A 14,601-nucleotide genomic window follows, 5' to 3' on the forward strand; every position below is an offset into this window, starting at 1 on the left:
CCCCGGAAGCTGGAGTCTGGTGGAAGATGAGGTTCAGTGTGATTGGATGGAAGTAGCAACGTAATGAAGGACAAGTCCCACCCTCTCTCACAGAAGAGGCCTGTGCGTATATAAAGGCGGTGCACATCCGCTGCGGCACTCACTGAAGCTGCCAGTTGGGAGAGGAGCAGAGCCACGCAGGTGCCCCCGAAGGCAGTGAGATGTTGCTAGCCACATCTCCCTGCTGGTTCCCCCCTGGCTATCCAGAAGCGAAGAAGGCGGTCGAGGAGGCGGCCCTCGGGGCTAAAGAATTCCCAATGCCCTGTCATCAGCCTGCCCAGAGCTTCAGGCTCTGAGTGCCCCATATGTACAAGCAGGCCTCATCATCTGTGGGGATCCAGACGGAGCCCGAGAATACTTGTCCCGCTGTGCCCCCTGCGTGGCCCGAGATGGTGACGGAGGCTTGGTGCTTCCCTGCACAGTGGGGATCGGCCTGCTGCCTGCCAGCCGACCCAAAGCTGGCAGAGAGACCCTACGCAGTCTGCATCTCAGCCCCCAGGGAGAGGAAGAGGATCGCCCACTCTCACAGCCCTTGCTTGGCCACTGGTGCCACAGATGCCAAGAGAACCCGGGTGGCCAGCAGAAGCCAACGCTCCAATGGCTCCAAGGTCGGCAGACAGCCACGGAAGGGGCGCAACAGGTCGGGGATGGCAGACAAGACCTCCACCACCATCAGCTCTAAGCGGATCATCCGTCGTCCATCCTTAGCTCGTTTGGAGAAACCCATTATCCTCCGAAGTTCGGGGTGCCAAGTCCCCACCGTCATCCGCCGAGGCTATCTCCAACTATTCACCAAAGAGTGTCTCAAGTTCTGCGACTCCAAGCAGGAGGCCGAGGAGAAGGCGCTGAACGAGGAGAAGGCGGCCTAGGACTGCAGCCCCAACAAGAAGGTGTACCTCAATGTGATCCTGAACACCCTCAAGAGTCTGAAGGGCCTGACCCCCAGCTCCACGCCCGGCCTCAGCTGGGCCGCCCTGTACAGCCACCTCCAGGAGTTCCTGCTCACCCAGGACCAGCTCAAGGAGAACGACTACCCCTTCCCGCACCCCAAGCAGCCCGGAGGCGCAGTCCTCTTTACTGGCCAGGGGAAGGGGCCCGGCGACTCGTCCTGCAGGGTCTGCTGCCGTTGTAGCACTGAGTACCTGGTGTCCTCCTCCGGCCACTGTGTACGCGACCAGTTGTGTTATTATCACTGGGGGCGGGTCCGCTCGAGCCAAGTGGCTGGAGGCCGGGTTAGCCAGTACACCTGCTGTGCAGCGGCTCCTGGCTCCGTGGGCTGCCAGGTGGCAAAGCAGCACGTGGGGGACGGCCGCAAGGACAGCCTCGATGGCTTCGTGAAGACCTTGGAGAAAGAGTGTTCCAGAGACGCTTATCCAGGGATCTACGCCTTGGACTGTGAGATGTGCTACACCACACACGGCCTGGAGCTGACCCGCGTCACTGTGGTGGACGCTGACATGCGAGTGGTGTACGACACCTTCGTCAAGCCCGACAACGAGATCGTGGACTACAAAACCAGGTTTTCCAGAGTGACCAGGGCCGACGTCGCCAACACGAACATCACGTTGCCCAAAGTCCAAGCCATCCTGCTGAGCTTTTTCAGCGCCCAAACCATCCTCATCGGGCACAGCCTGGAGAGCGATCTGCTGGCCCTGAAGCTCATCCACAGCACCGTGGTGGACACGGCCGTGCTCTTCCCGCACTACCTGGGTTTCCCCTACAAGCGCTCCCTCAGGAATCTCGCGGCCGACTACCTGGGACACATCATCCAGGACAGCCAGGACGGACACAACTCCATCGAGGACGCAAACGCCTGCATGCAGCTGGTGATGTGGAAGCTCCGACAGCGCCCCCAGATCCAGCGATGCAACCGGACCGCCTCTCCCGCCGCCCTGGCCTGTCCTTAGCCCCAGGCCGCTTCCAAAACCGCCCTCAATCCTGAGATCTAAACCTGTCCACCTCGCCGCAAAGCGAAAGAAACGGAAGCAGCCGGCGGTAGGACAGGGCCAAAAGCCCAGACGAACCCCGACCCCCGACTCCCAGGCCCCCGGAGTGCCTGCCCCCGGCCGTCGCCCCTGTCCCCATCCCTCTGCCCCTCCCGGACATCTGTCCTTCCACCAATGGGCTCCCCGAGGCCCGAGCCCCCACTCCCAGTCCCCCGAGTCCTTGCCGCGGCCCCTCGCGCCTGTCCCCATCCCTCCGTCCCTCCCAGACCTTTGGCCTTCTACCACTCACCTCCCTTAGCCCACCTGAACCTCCATGGCCTCTGAGAAAAAGTCGAGCCCCCTGACACAACAGCCTCCTGACAGTCTTCTCTCCTGGGCATCTTCCCCTTCTGTGGGACTTTCTGAACCCCCCTCCCCCACCCGATTTTTCCCCTACACCCGGGGCTGGCGCCCAATCAATCTTGGTATGAATTTAAACATTGAAAATTAAAAACATTTAAAAGCAAAGCTGAAAGTCCTCAGCTTCTCCATGAGCGCTTAGCTGTTTTTCGGTAGAGCCACCACAGTGAGGTGGGTGAAACACTTAGGCTCTAGAATTACACATCTGAGTTCACATTCCAATTCCACCACTTAGAAGCTTTGTAACACTGGACAAATAGCTTCTGCGCGCTTCTGGTTTTTGATCTCCAGAGTGTGATCAGGAGGTCATGGTGAGGAATGAACGAAGCAACACACGGACAGCCTTAAAACGATGGCACATAGTAGGTTTTCAATTAAGTGTCCAAGTGGATTCTTCCACCCAGACCAATCAACTACAATGTCTCAATCAGTCAGTCAACTTACAACTGGAATCCAAGAGAGAACGAACCATCATGCCTCTCTAAATTCACGTTTCTCTTTTGAGTCTGCATTGAGAGATGACACACTAAGTAGCTAGTTTTGGTGGAGTGGCTGATTTGATAAATGTGCGTGTGGGGGGCTGGGGGGTGTGTCTGTATACATAACTAAATTAAACTGAGAATCAGAATGCTTTCATTACCATTAATTTACTTTGTGTTTATAAGCCCACACACCCATATATACACACACACTAACTGTCCAGAGCAAGGAGTTAGTGAACAACTGGATGTCCACTCTGTCAGACACGTTTCGGGAAGCACTGAAGTGGGACGTTTCTGATTGATTTTACCACTCCTCGAAGTTTATTTTCCTTTATGACTTAGACTCCTTCTGTGGAGATTTAACAAATAAAAGTCTTTTTTGTTGTATGTTATATCATTTAAGTTTTATAATGTATTTAAGTTTCCATTTTAAATAGACCAGTGAAAATTATATATATTTGTGGTGTACAGCGTGAGGCTTCATATATGTATACACTGTGGAATGACCAAATCAAGCTAACTAACACACTCGTTTCCTCGCATCCTGATTTTATTGTGATGAGAATACGTTTAAAATCTACTCCCACATCTATTTTCAAGTAGACAATACTTAGTTATTCACTGTAGTCGCCGTGCCGCTCAGTAGATCTCTAAAAACATTCCTGTCTGAAATTTCGTATCAATTGACCAACATCTCCCCAAACCCTCCCTGGCACCTGAATCGGGTAACCACCGTTATGCTCTCTGCAGCTATGATTTCAACGATGTTACGTTCCTCGTATCAGTCAGGTCACGCATTATTCGACTTTCTGTGCTCGCTTTTTAAAAATGTATTTTGTATTTATTTACTTGTTGAGACAGGGTCTCACTCTGTCAACCAGGCTGGAGTACAGAGATACCAACACGGCTCACCACGGCCTCCACCTCCCGGGTTCAAGAGATCCTCCCACTTGAGTCTCCTGAGTAGCTAGCACTACAGGCATAAATGCCATAGCATTTAGGGCATAGAATGTGCAAATTTTGCTTTGAAAATTGGATTGATAGAAGTTGGTCTTACATTTGGCTCTCAGTGTGTAAGTTTTCAAAACGCTTTTAATATCTGTGGTTAGCGTTTTATTTGTCTTGTAGATAATATTAATCATCTCTATATTTTATTAGAAGTTACAAGCAAAAGTGTCCTTGTGACTTTACGTTTCCTGGTGAATTAACTTCTTGATAGAACAATTTTTGCTTATTTACAGATGGCTATGCATGTTTTCTTTCTTTCTTTCCATTTATTTATTTATTTATTTATTTATTTTGCAGTGGATATTACTCTCCATCATAATGAAGCCATCAGTCATATCTTTCAATGTGGAGATTTGAGAAGCATTTGTATTGGATGTGACCGTCAAAATGCACCCCATATCACTGCAATACCTATAAGTTTTCTTGCATGGGGTGCTCAGACTTTCACCTCCGGCAAATATTACTGGGAGGTCCATGTGGTGGACTCTTGGAATTGGGCTTTTGGTGTCTGTAATAAGTATTGGCAAGGGAAGAATCGGAATGGCGATATATATGGAGAGGAGGGACTCTTTAGTCTTGGGTGTGTTAAGAACGACATTCAGTGCAGTCTATTTACTACCTCCCCAATTACACTGCAATATGTCCCAAGACCTACCAGACATGTAGGATTATTCCTGGATTGTGAAGCTAGAACTGTGAGTGAGCTTTGTTGATGTTAATCAAAGCTCCCCTATACACACCATCCCTAATTGCCCCCTTCTCACCTCCTCTCAGGCCTTTCTTTTGCTGTATTCACCTCTGACCTGAGACAAATCGGAAATGTGTTCATCTGCTGTGGGAACCCCTTTATCCCAGAAAGCCCTCTTCCTTGTGCCTTATCAAACAGGAAAAATAGGTTCTGTTCTATGTCTTGAATTGCATCCTAATGTTATTAACACTCATTTATTGTGTTACTATCAAATGCGGTAAAAACACTAAAAGTATATGTGTTGGTTCTTTATTAATTAATTTCTGAAAAATCATTATTCATGATCATGGCATAAAATATATTCTCTGTTTTCTCTTTTCGTCACTTCTGACTGCCACTGAGTGAAATAATAGATGACAGACATGTCTGAATGAAGTTAAAATCAGTGGAAGGCAGTCGGGATCTTTCACTTCATGCAAGAACTTGGAGTGAAGTCTCAATGATAACTGCGAAATGTTTTTCTTTCTCTTTATCTAACTATATGGCACTTATCCATCATGTTTCATTGTACTAATCTATCCCTTGAGTTAATATCATTTGACCTTCCATGCTGGGCTTCATTCTGGAATTCTCACCACATATATAAATAATCCCGCATTATTAGTGCGCTCTTCTACATTGAAATACACAAGGTGATCAGAACAATGCTGGATTCATTGAATTTTTTTTAAAAAAGTAACTAAATATTGACTCCTACCTCAAAACACACACAGTCATTTCCAAATAGATTCAAGTCCTGAAGGTAAGGGGAACATGATACAGTATTCTCATAAGCCTTTCTTAACGAGGACAGAAATTAACAATTAAAAAAAATTAGTTGGTTTACATTAATGATGACTTCTGTGTTTCAAAAAACGTGATACAAGAATTGAAATGCAAACCATTAGTGGAGAAAGATATTCACCCTAACATATATAAAATAAAATACAATACATGTGCATGATGAATACTGAAAATGTATTTTAAGTATTTTTCCAGATTCTTCCAGATTGGCATAGAATAAACTTGGATGGCAGAGTCAATGATGAGATTTGCTGTGAAAGTGGGAAACTATTTTTTGGAGGACAGTAGTAATGCTGTGAACTTATGTAAACAACCAAGTATTCAGTAGCAACTAAAATGTGTCTCCGTAAGATTATTTTACAGATGCGTATCTGAAATCTGAAATTTGGGAGAACATTCTACTAGTGTTCTCTAGGGAGAAAATACAACTGGAAGGAAGAAGGGAGGGAAGATGAAGGAGAGAGAAACAGAATGTATTTGAGAGAAAATGCTATTTAGACTAAAATAGAATACTGCAGATACCACCACAAAGTGGTTAAGGTGTGTCTTATGGAGCAGAGATGGCAGAAAATACCACAGTAAAGAGATCTACAATTGGATTGTTAGTTCTGGATTTATTCTGTCAATGTTGTGGCTTCTAAACACATCAGTAATCTCCTTTGATCCATGTGCTAATTAACAACCAACACTCTGCCCCCTCTCCCAGATTCTTTCATTGTTTTAAACCCGATCTAATTCTAATCCAGCAGGTCACTGCAACAAACAATCACCTAAGAATTTTAAAAATATTTTTGATGAACTAGTGAATATACCTCATTCTCAACACAAATACTGTTTGAGAGGAAAAGTCGATGGTATTTAAAGCCATTTAAGTGCATCCACACATGCAGAGATATACATATATATGTATATATTTATGTATCTGAGTTAATTGCATCAGTTAGAGTGGCTACCTGGATTAGGATTACATTGGGCTTTGCTGATGAAAGAATTCCTAATGTTGTTTGGTTACCTTGTAATACCTATATGAATATATTAACCCTGTAATTTTATTACTGGAGAAAGTCCCTTAGATGTAATCAAGGATGATTGTATAGGGATGCGTATTGTTGCACTCTTTCCAATCATGAAAGAGAGAAAAATAAACATACTGTAATGTGGAAATTGTTTAGAAAATTAGAATGCATTTTACTAAACCCTGTAAAAACAAACACCATTTATATGCATCGATATATTGATACTAACAGACTTTCTTTTATCTCTTACGTGACTGTAGTTCCCATTTTTCACTAGTATTTTTATTATAGACACAGACATAGTATTTTATTACGGATGGCTATAGAAACAAAAATAATTCCTTCTACAGAGGGTATAAAAATTATATATAATTAAATATTATATATTACATATTATATATTATAGGTAAATATATATTTATATTTTATATAAAATATGCATTATATATAAAATATTATATTTTTATTTACATGTTATATGTTTTATATTATAAATATAATATAACTATAATAATTATTAAATATAAATATATTATAAAATATAAATAATATTTATATTATAAAATATAAATAATATTTATATTATAAAATATAAATATTTATATATTTATATTTTATATAATATATTTTATATATAATATAAGTAATTACATATATATAATATAGGGACTTGATTAGTTTCTGGTAGTGTGAAGACAAGTCATATCATATCTAGGGGCCATGATGATAGGAGCAGTAAGAGGATTTCTTGCATTGTGATGAGTGCATATAAGTTAAACGAGCCACATATCAGTAGAATTGATAGCAAGATAACGACTAGGGTTACTTCTTATGAAATTGTTTGAGCGACAACTTGTAATGCGCCAATTTGTGCATAATTTGAATTTAATTGCTCATCCTGATCATAGAATGGAATAGACGGCTAGGCTTGATATGGTTAGTAAAAATAGGAGGCCTATATTAAAATTAATTAGACGATCTGGTATAGGGAGAGGTGTTCACAATAGGAGAGCGATAGAAAAGGACAGGGTTGGAGCAATAACATAAAGGGCAATAGTAGATGTTGAGGGCCATAGGGGTTCTTTGCTGAAAAGTGTTACTGTGTCAGCGAATGGTTGAAGCAGTCCCTAAGAGCTTACAATGTTAGGCCCTTTGCGTAGTTGTATGTAGCCTGAGTTTTCGTTAAGTGAGTGATTTAAAATCAATGCTGATAATAATGATAATAATTATTAAATGGTTATATTAATGATAAAAATAAAATTATTAATATTAATTATTAATAATGACTGATATTAACAATTAATACTGATCTTATTAATTAGAAAACAATAATATTGGGTACCAATAATTAATATTAATAATAATATGAAAACTTTTTGTTAGCAATTGTTTCTCAATATTGATATTGGTAATTAATATTAATGTTAATAATAAATAAGTAATAACAATCATATCACTCCTAATACCGCAGTGGGTGTACACCCACCTATGATATTGTTCCTAACGTCCAGGGAGGGAGAGGGCATGGTATTACTTTCAATATCACAGTAGGTGTACACCCACCCGGTGTTATTGATCTGAATATCCAGGGGGTGGAGTATGACGTTACTCCCAATACAGCAGTGGGTGTACATCCACCCGGTGATATTGCTCCTAATATTCACAGAAGAAGAGAATGATATTACTTCCAGTACCGCAGGGAGTATACGCCCCTTCTGTGATATCGTTCCTAATATCCGGAGGGGGAGAGGGTGATATTACTCCCAATATCCCAGGCTGTGCCCACCCACCCTGTGATGTTGTTGCTAATAATATCCAGGAAGGGAGAGGATGATATGACTCCCCATACAGCAGCAGCTGAACACCCACCCTGGGATATTATTCCTAATATCCATGGAGGGTAGAGGCTGATATTACTCCCAATATCGCAGGGGGTGTACATCCATTCTGTGATGCTGTTTTTAATACTCAAAGGCGGAGAAGCTGATATTACTCCCAATTTCACAGAAAGTGTACAAACCCGTGTGATATTGTTCCTACTTCCGAAGAAGAGTAGATGATATTACTTCCCATGTCGGAGGAGGTGTACACCCACTCTGTGATATTTTTCCTAATATGCAGGGTGGGAGAGGATAACATTATTTTTAATAGCACAGGATGTGTACAGCCCCCTGTGATATTGTCCTTAATATTCCAAGGCAGAGAGGATATTACTCCCAATATCGCGGAAAGTGTACATCACCCCAGTGATATTGTTCCCACGATCCAGGAGAGAAGAGGATGATATGACTTTCAGTATCACATGGGGTGGACACGCCCCCAGTGATACTGTTTTGAATTTCAACGTGGGAGAGGATGGTATTACTCCCAATATCGCAGGTGGTATAAACACTTCTTTGATATTGTTCCTAATATTCAGGGGTGGAGAGGATGTTGACACTCCCTACATTGCAGACGGTGTACACCCATCTGTGATATTGTTCATAATTTCTGGTGGGGGGGGATGATATTACTCACAACATGGTAAACACGCTGTGTGCCCACCGTGGGTCATGATATCCAGGGAGGGAGAGGAGGGTGATATTACTCCCCATATCGCGGGGGGTGTCCACCCCGCCTGTCATACTCTTTCTTATATGCAAGGGGGAGGGTATGATATTACTACCAATATCAAAGACCTGTACAGCCCCCCTTGTGAGATTGTTCCTAATATCCACGCTGGGAGAGGATATTACTCCCAATATCACAGAGGGTGTGCACCCCACCTGTGATATTGTTCCTACTATCCAGAATAAGAGAGAATGATATTACTCCCAATAGTGCCGGGGTGTACACCCACCCCCCCATGATATTGTTCCTAATATCCAGGGAGGGAGAGCATGATATTAATAACTGCCAATATCGCTATGGATGTACACCCACACTGTGATATTGCTCCTAATATCCAGGGGGTAGAGTATGACATTACTCCCAACATAGCAGTGGGTGTACATCCACCCGGGGATATTGCTCCTGATATTCATGGAAGGAGAAAATGATATTACTCCCAATATCACAGGGAGTGTACGCCCCTTCTGTGATATTGTTCCTAATATCCGGAGGGCGAGAGGATGATATTACAGTCAATATCGCAGGCTGTGCACACCCACCCTGCGATATTGTCCCTAATATCCAGGAAAAGAGAGGATATGACTCCCCATGTAGCAGGAGGTGTAAACCCACCTTGAGATATTGTTCCTAATATTCATGGAGGGAAAGAGCCCGATATTACTCCCAATATCTCAGGGGCTGTACATCCCCCCTGTGATATTTCTCTTAATATTCAAAGGCGGAGAGGATGATATTACTCTCAGTCTCAAAGAAAGTGTACCCCCTCGAGTGATATTGTTCCCAATATCCAGAAGGGGAGAAGATGATATTACTACTCATATTGCAGAAGGTGTACACCCACTCTGTGATATTTTTCCTAATATGCAGGTTGGGGAGAGGATAATATTATTGCCAATATCGCAGAGAGTGTAGACCCGCCCTGTGACATTGCCCTTAATATTCAAATCAGAGAGGATGCTATTACTCCCAATATTGCAGAAAACGTACACCTCCCATTAATATTGGTCCCATGATCCAGGAGAAAAGAGGATGATATTACTTTCAATATCACAGGGAGTGTCCACGCCCCCAGTGATATTGTTCCTAAATTCAACATGGGAGAGGATGATACTACACCCAATGCTGCTGTGGGTAGAAACACTCCTGTGATACTGTTGTTAATATCCAGGGAGAAGAGGATGCTAATACTGCAAATCGTGCAGAGGATGTAAACCCGTCTATGATATAGTTGGTAGTCTCCAGAGGTGGAGAAGTTATTACTCACAATAACGTAAACACGCCGTGTGTCCACTGTGGATCGTAATATCCTGGGGGGGAGAAGCGGGGTGACATTACTCCCTACACCACGGGAGCTGCCCGCCCCCCTGCGATGTGGATCATAATATACAGGCGGGGAGAGGGGAGTGATAGTACTCCACTACTAGGATTTTACCTCTACTGCCACACTTGGATAACACCCTGGGACATTATTACCCATATTCTAGGAGGATGGCCCTACCAAAATCACAGGGGGTGTACACCCTGCTATATTATTCTTAATATTGTAGGGGAATGTTCATCCTGATGTCACAGGACTGTACACACTGTGATATTATTCACAATATCCTAGCGGGACATTAATAATAATGTCACAGTGTGTGTACACCTTGTGGTATTATTCGTAATATCCTAAGGGGAGGTTACTTTTATTGTCACACGGCGTGTGTTCCCTTTGATATTCGTAATGTCCTAGAGGGATTTTACTCCTTATGTCACAGGGTTTGTCCACCTTATCAAATTACTCATATTATCTTTATAAGATGTTACTCCCTATATCACAGGGGGTGTACACTCTGTTGATATTATCATAATATTCTAGGGAAATGTTACTTTTAATGTCGCAGAGGGTGTACACCTTGTGAAATTATTCGTTATAATTTTGTGGGATGTTACTCCTAATGTCACACGGGGCGTACACACAGTGTAATATTCTATGGAAATGTTACTCGTAAATCACAGGTCCTGTACACCCTTTAATATTTTTTGTAATATTCTAGGAAAACGTTACTATGAACGTCACAGGGCATATACACCCTGTCATAAAATTCGTAATATACTAGCGGGAGTTCACTAGTAATTTCACAATGCATGTACACCCTTTGATATTATTATCTGAAAGAGATATTATTACTGATGTCCCAACGCATGTACATTCTCTGACTTTATTCGCTTTATCCTCAGGGGATATTATTTCTAATGTCACACGGAGTATACTTCCTGCGTTATTTTTCATAATATCCTAGGGGAATTTTACTTTTAATGACACAGGGGGTGTACACATTGTGATATTCTTCGTAGTATTCTAGAAAGATATTACTCCTCAGGTCACAGGGGATGTACACCCTGTGATATTATTCATACTATCATAGGGGACGTTACTCCAAATGTCACAGAAGGTGTAAACACTGTGATATTACTTGAAATGTGTCAGGGAAATGTACTCGTAATGTCAAAGGGCATGTACATCATGTGTGCACTGCCCCTGTGATGTTCTTTGAAATATTCTCGAGGGATGTTAATCCTAATATGACATATGCTGTTAACTATGTGTGGACACCTTTGCGGTATTATTCCTAACATACTAGAAGGATGTAACTCCTAACATCACGTGGGGTATATGCCACGTGTGTACACATCCTGTGATATTATTCATAATACCTTAGGGAGATATTCATAATTTTACAATTATTTACGTAATATTTTAGCGGGATGATATCCCTAAACTCACAGGAGATGTAAACACAGCGATATTATTCAGAATATTCCAGGGGGATGTTACTCCTAATGTCACAGGTGTGTATACCCTGTGATATTATTCACACTATACTAGTGGGATATTACTACTAATGTCACCTTCTCTGTGTACACCTTCTGAATATTATTCCTAATATCCTAGGAGGATGTTGCTCCTAACATCACAAGGGTGTACACCCTGTGTTATTATTAGTAATATTCCTGGGGGATTTTACTTTTAAAATTACATGAGGTGCCAACCCTGTGATCTCATTCGTAATATCCAAGGAAGAGGTTACTCCTAATGTCACATGGGGTCTACCCTGTGGGATATTATTTGTAATACCCTAAAGGGACGTTATCTTAATGTCATAGGGTGTGTACACCTATTGATACTATTTGTAATATCCTAAGGAAATATGGCTTTAAAAATCACAGTGGGTGTTCACACATGATGTACACCATGTGATATTGTTCACAATATCCCAGGGAGGTATAACTTTTAATATCACAGCAGGTGTTCTCTATGTGTGTACATCCTGTGATACTATTCATAATATTTTAGGAAAAATGACTCTTAATATCGCAGTGGGTGTACACACTGTGATATTATTCGTCATATCCTGGAAGTATATTACTCCTATTGGCACAGGGGTTTAACATCCTGTGACATTATTCGTGGTAATCCAGGAGGATGATTTTCCTAAAGTCGCAGGGTGTGTACACCCTGTGATATTATTCGTAATATTCTTGGGGGATGTTACTCCTAATGTCACAAATGTGTACACCCTGTGATATTATTCACAATATACTAGCTGGATATTGTTACTAATGTAACAATGCATGTAAACCTTGTGATATTATTTGTAATATCCTAAGGGGATGTTACTCCTATTGTCACAGGGGGTGTGTTTTCTGTGCTGTGATTCCTAGTATCCCAGGGGGATGTTACTCCTACCATACAAATTTTGTGCACTTTGTTATATTATTCATCATATCCTAGAGTGATGTTACTTTTCATGTCAAGGGGGTGTACATCCTGTGATGTTATTCCTCACATTCTAGGAAGAGGTTAACTCCGAATATCACAGGGGGTGTAAAATCTGTGAAGTTATTCGTAATAGTTTCGGAGAATGTTACTCCTAATGTCACACGGGGTGTACAAACAGTGATATTATTTGTGAGGTTTTTTGGGTATTTCACTCCTAATATCACAGGGGCTGTACACTCTGTCATATTATTTGTAATATCCTAAAGAAATGTTACCACTAATGTCACAGACGGTGTATACCGTGTGGTATTGTTCCCAATATTGTGGGGTGATATTACTCCTAATGTCACAGAAGGTGTTCACACTCTGATAATATTCGTAATATCCTAAAAGGATGTTACTACTGATGTCACCATGCGTGTACACAATCTGATATTATTTCTTATATCCTCGGGTGATGTTACTTCTTATGTCACTGGGGGTGTACTCCCTGTGATATTTTTCATAATATCCTAGGTGGATGTTACTTCTACTGTCACAGGGGGTGTACCTTTTGCGATATTATTCATAATATTTTAGAAAGATGATACTCCTAATGTCACAGAGGGTGTACACCCTGTGAAGTTATTCCTAATAGTTTTGGGGGCTGTTACTCCTAATGTCACCCGTGGTGTATACACAGGGATATTATTCATAGTATTTTATGGAAATGTTACTCCTAATATCGCAGGGGCTGTACATCTTGTAATATTATTCATAATATCCTAAAGAAACGTTACCTCTAATGTCACAGGGAATGTACACCGTGTGATATTGTTCCCAACAATGTAGGGGGATGTTACTCCTAATATCATAGGGGGTGTTCACAATATGACAATTTTCATAATATCCTTAATGGATGTTACTGCTAATGTCACAATACGTGTACATCCTCTGTATTTGTTCGTTATATCCTTGGGGGAGGTTACTCCTACTGTCACACGGGGTATACTTCCTGTGATATTATTCCTAATACCCTAGGTGGATGTTACTCCTAATGCCACAGGGTCTGTACATTTTGTGATGTTATTTGCATTATCCAAGAAAGATATTACGCCTCAGGTCACAGGGGATGTACACCCTGTGATATTATTTGTACTATCCAGGGGACATTACTCCAAATGTCACAGAAGGTGTACACTCTCCGATATTACTCGTAATGTGTCAGGGAAATGTACTCCTAATGTCACAGGGCATGTACGTTACGTGTGCACACCCCCTGTGATATTATTTGTAATATTTTCGAGGCACGTTAATCCTAATATTACATACGCTGTTATCCATGTGTGAACACTTTTGTGGTATTACTCCTAACATACTAGAAGGATGTAACTCCTAACATCACATGGGGTATAAGCCATGTGTGTACACATTCTGTGATATTATTCATAATATCTTAGGCAGATGCTGCTCCTCATTTTACAAGCTATGTAAATTAGGTGTGTACATCCCCTCTGATATTATTTGTAATACTCTAGGGGAATGTTGCTGCTAATGTCACAAGGGGAGTACATCATGTGTATTACATGTATATTAGATTTTTACACTACTTTCCAGGAGTCAATCAATTTTGTCAATCAATTCACTATTCTTGTTGCCCAAAAGAGTAGAGATAATCACAGATCACAGATCTGTCTAGCATTAGCTAAGGACGTTTTATTACAGAGACGGATGCATGTGTGTGCCTGCGCATGTGTGTGTGTGTAATTCAATCATAAATCGAAGGTTTAAGCGTTGTGTGGGTGGAAGATAATTCATTCTGACTTCT

At 41.9% G+C, this 14,601-nt stretch overlaps 1 pseudogene; it reads left to right on the top strand.

Annotated features, from left to right (window-relative positions):
* Window positions 1-344: 344 nt before the first annotated feature.
* LOC129485374 (exonuclease GOR-like) lies at window positions 345-2,309 on the top strand (annotated as a pseudogene).
* Window positions 2,310-14,601: the final 12,292 nt, after the last annotated feature.

The sequence above is a fragment of the Symphalangus syndactylus genome, chromosome 6, assembly GCF_028878055.3.
Source record: "Symphalangus syndactylus isolate Jambi chromosome 6, NHGRI_mSymSyn1-v2.1_pri, whole genome shotgun sequence".
NCBI classification, from domain to species: domain Eukaryota; kingdom Metazoa; phylum Chordata; class Mammalia; order Primates; family Hylobatidae; genus Symphalangus; species Symphalangus syndactylus.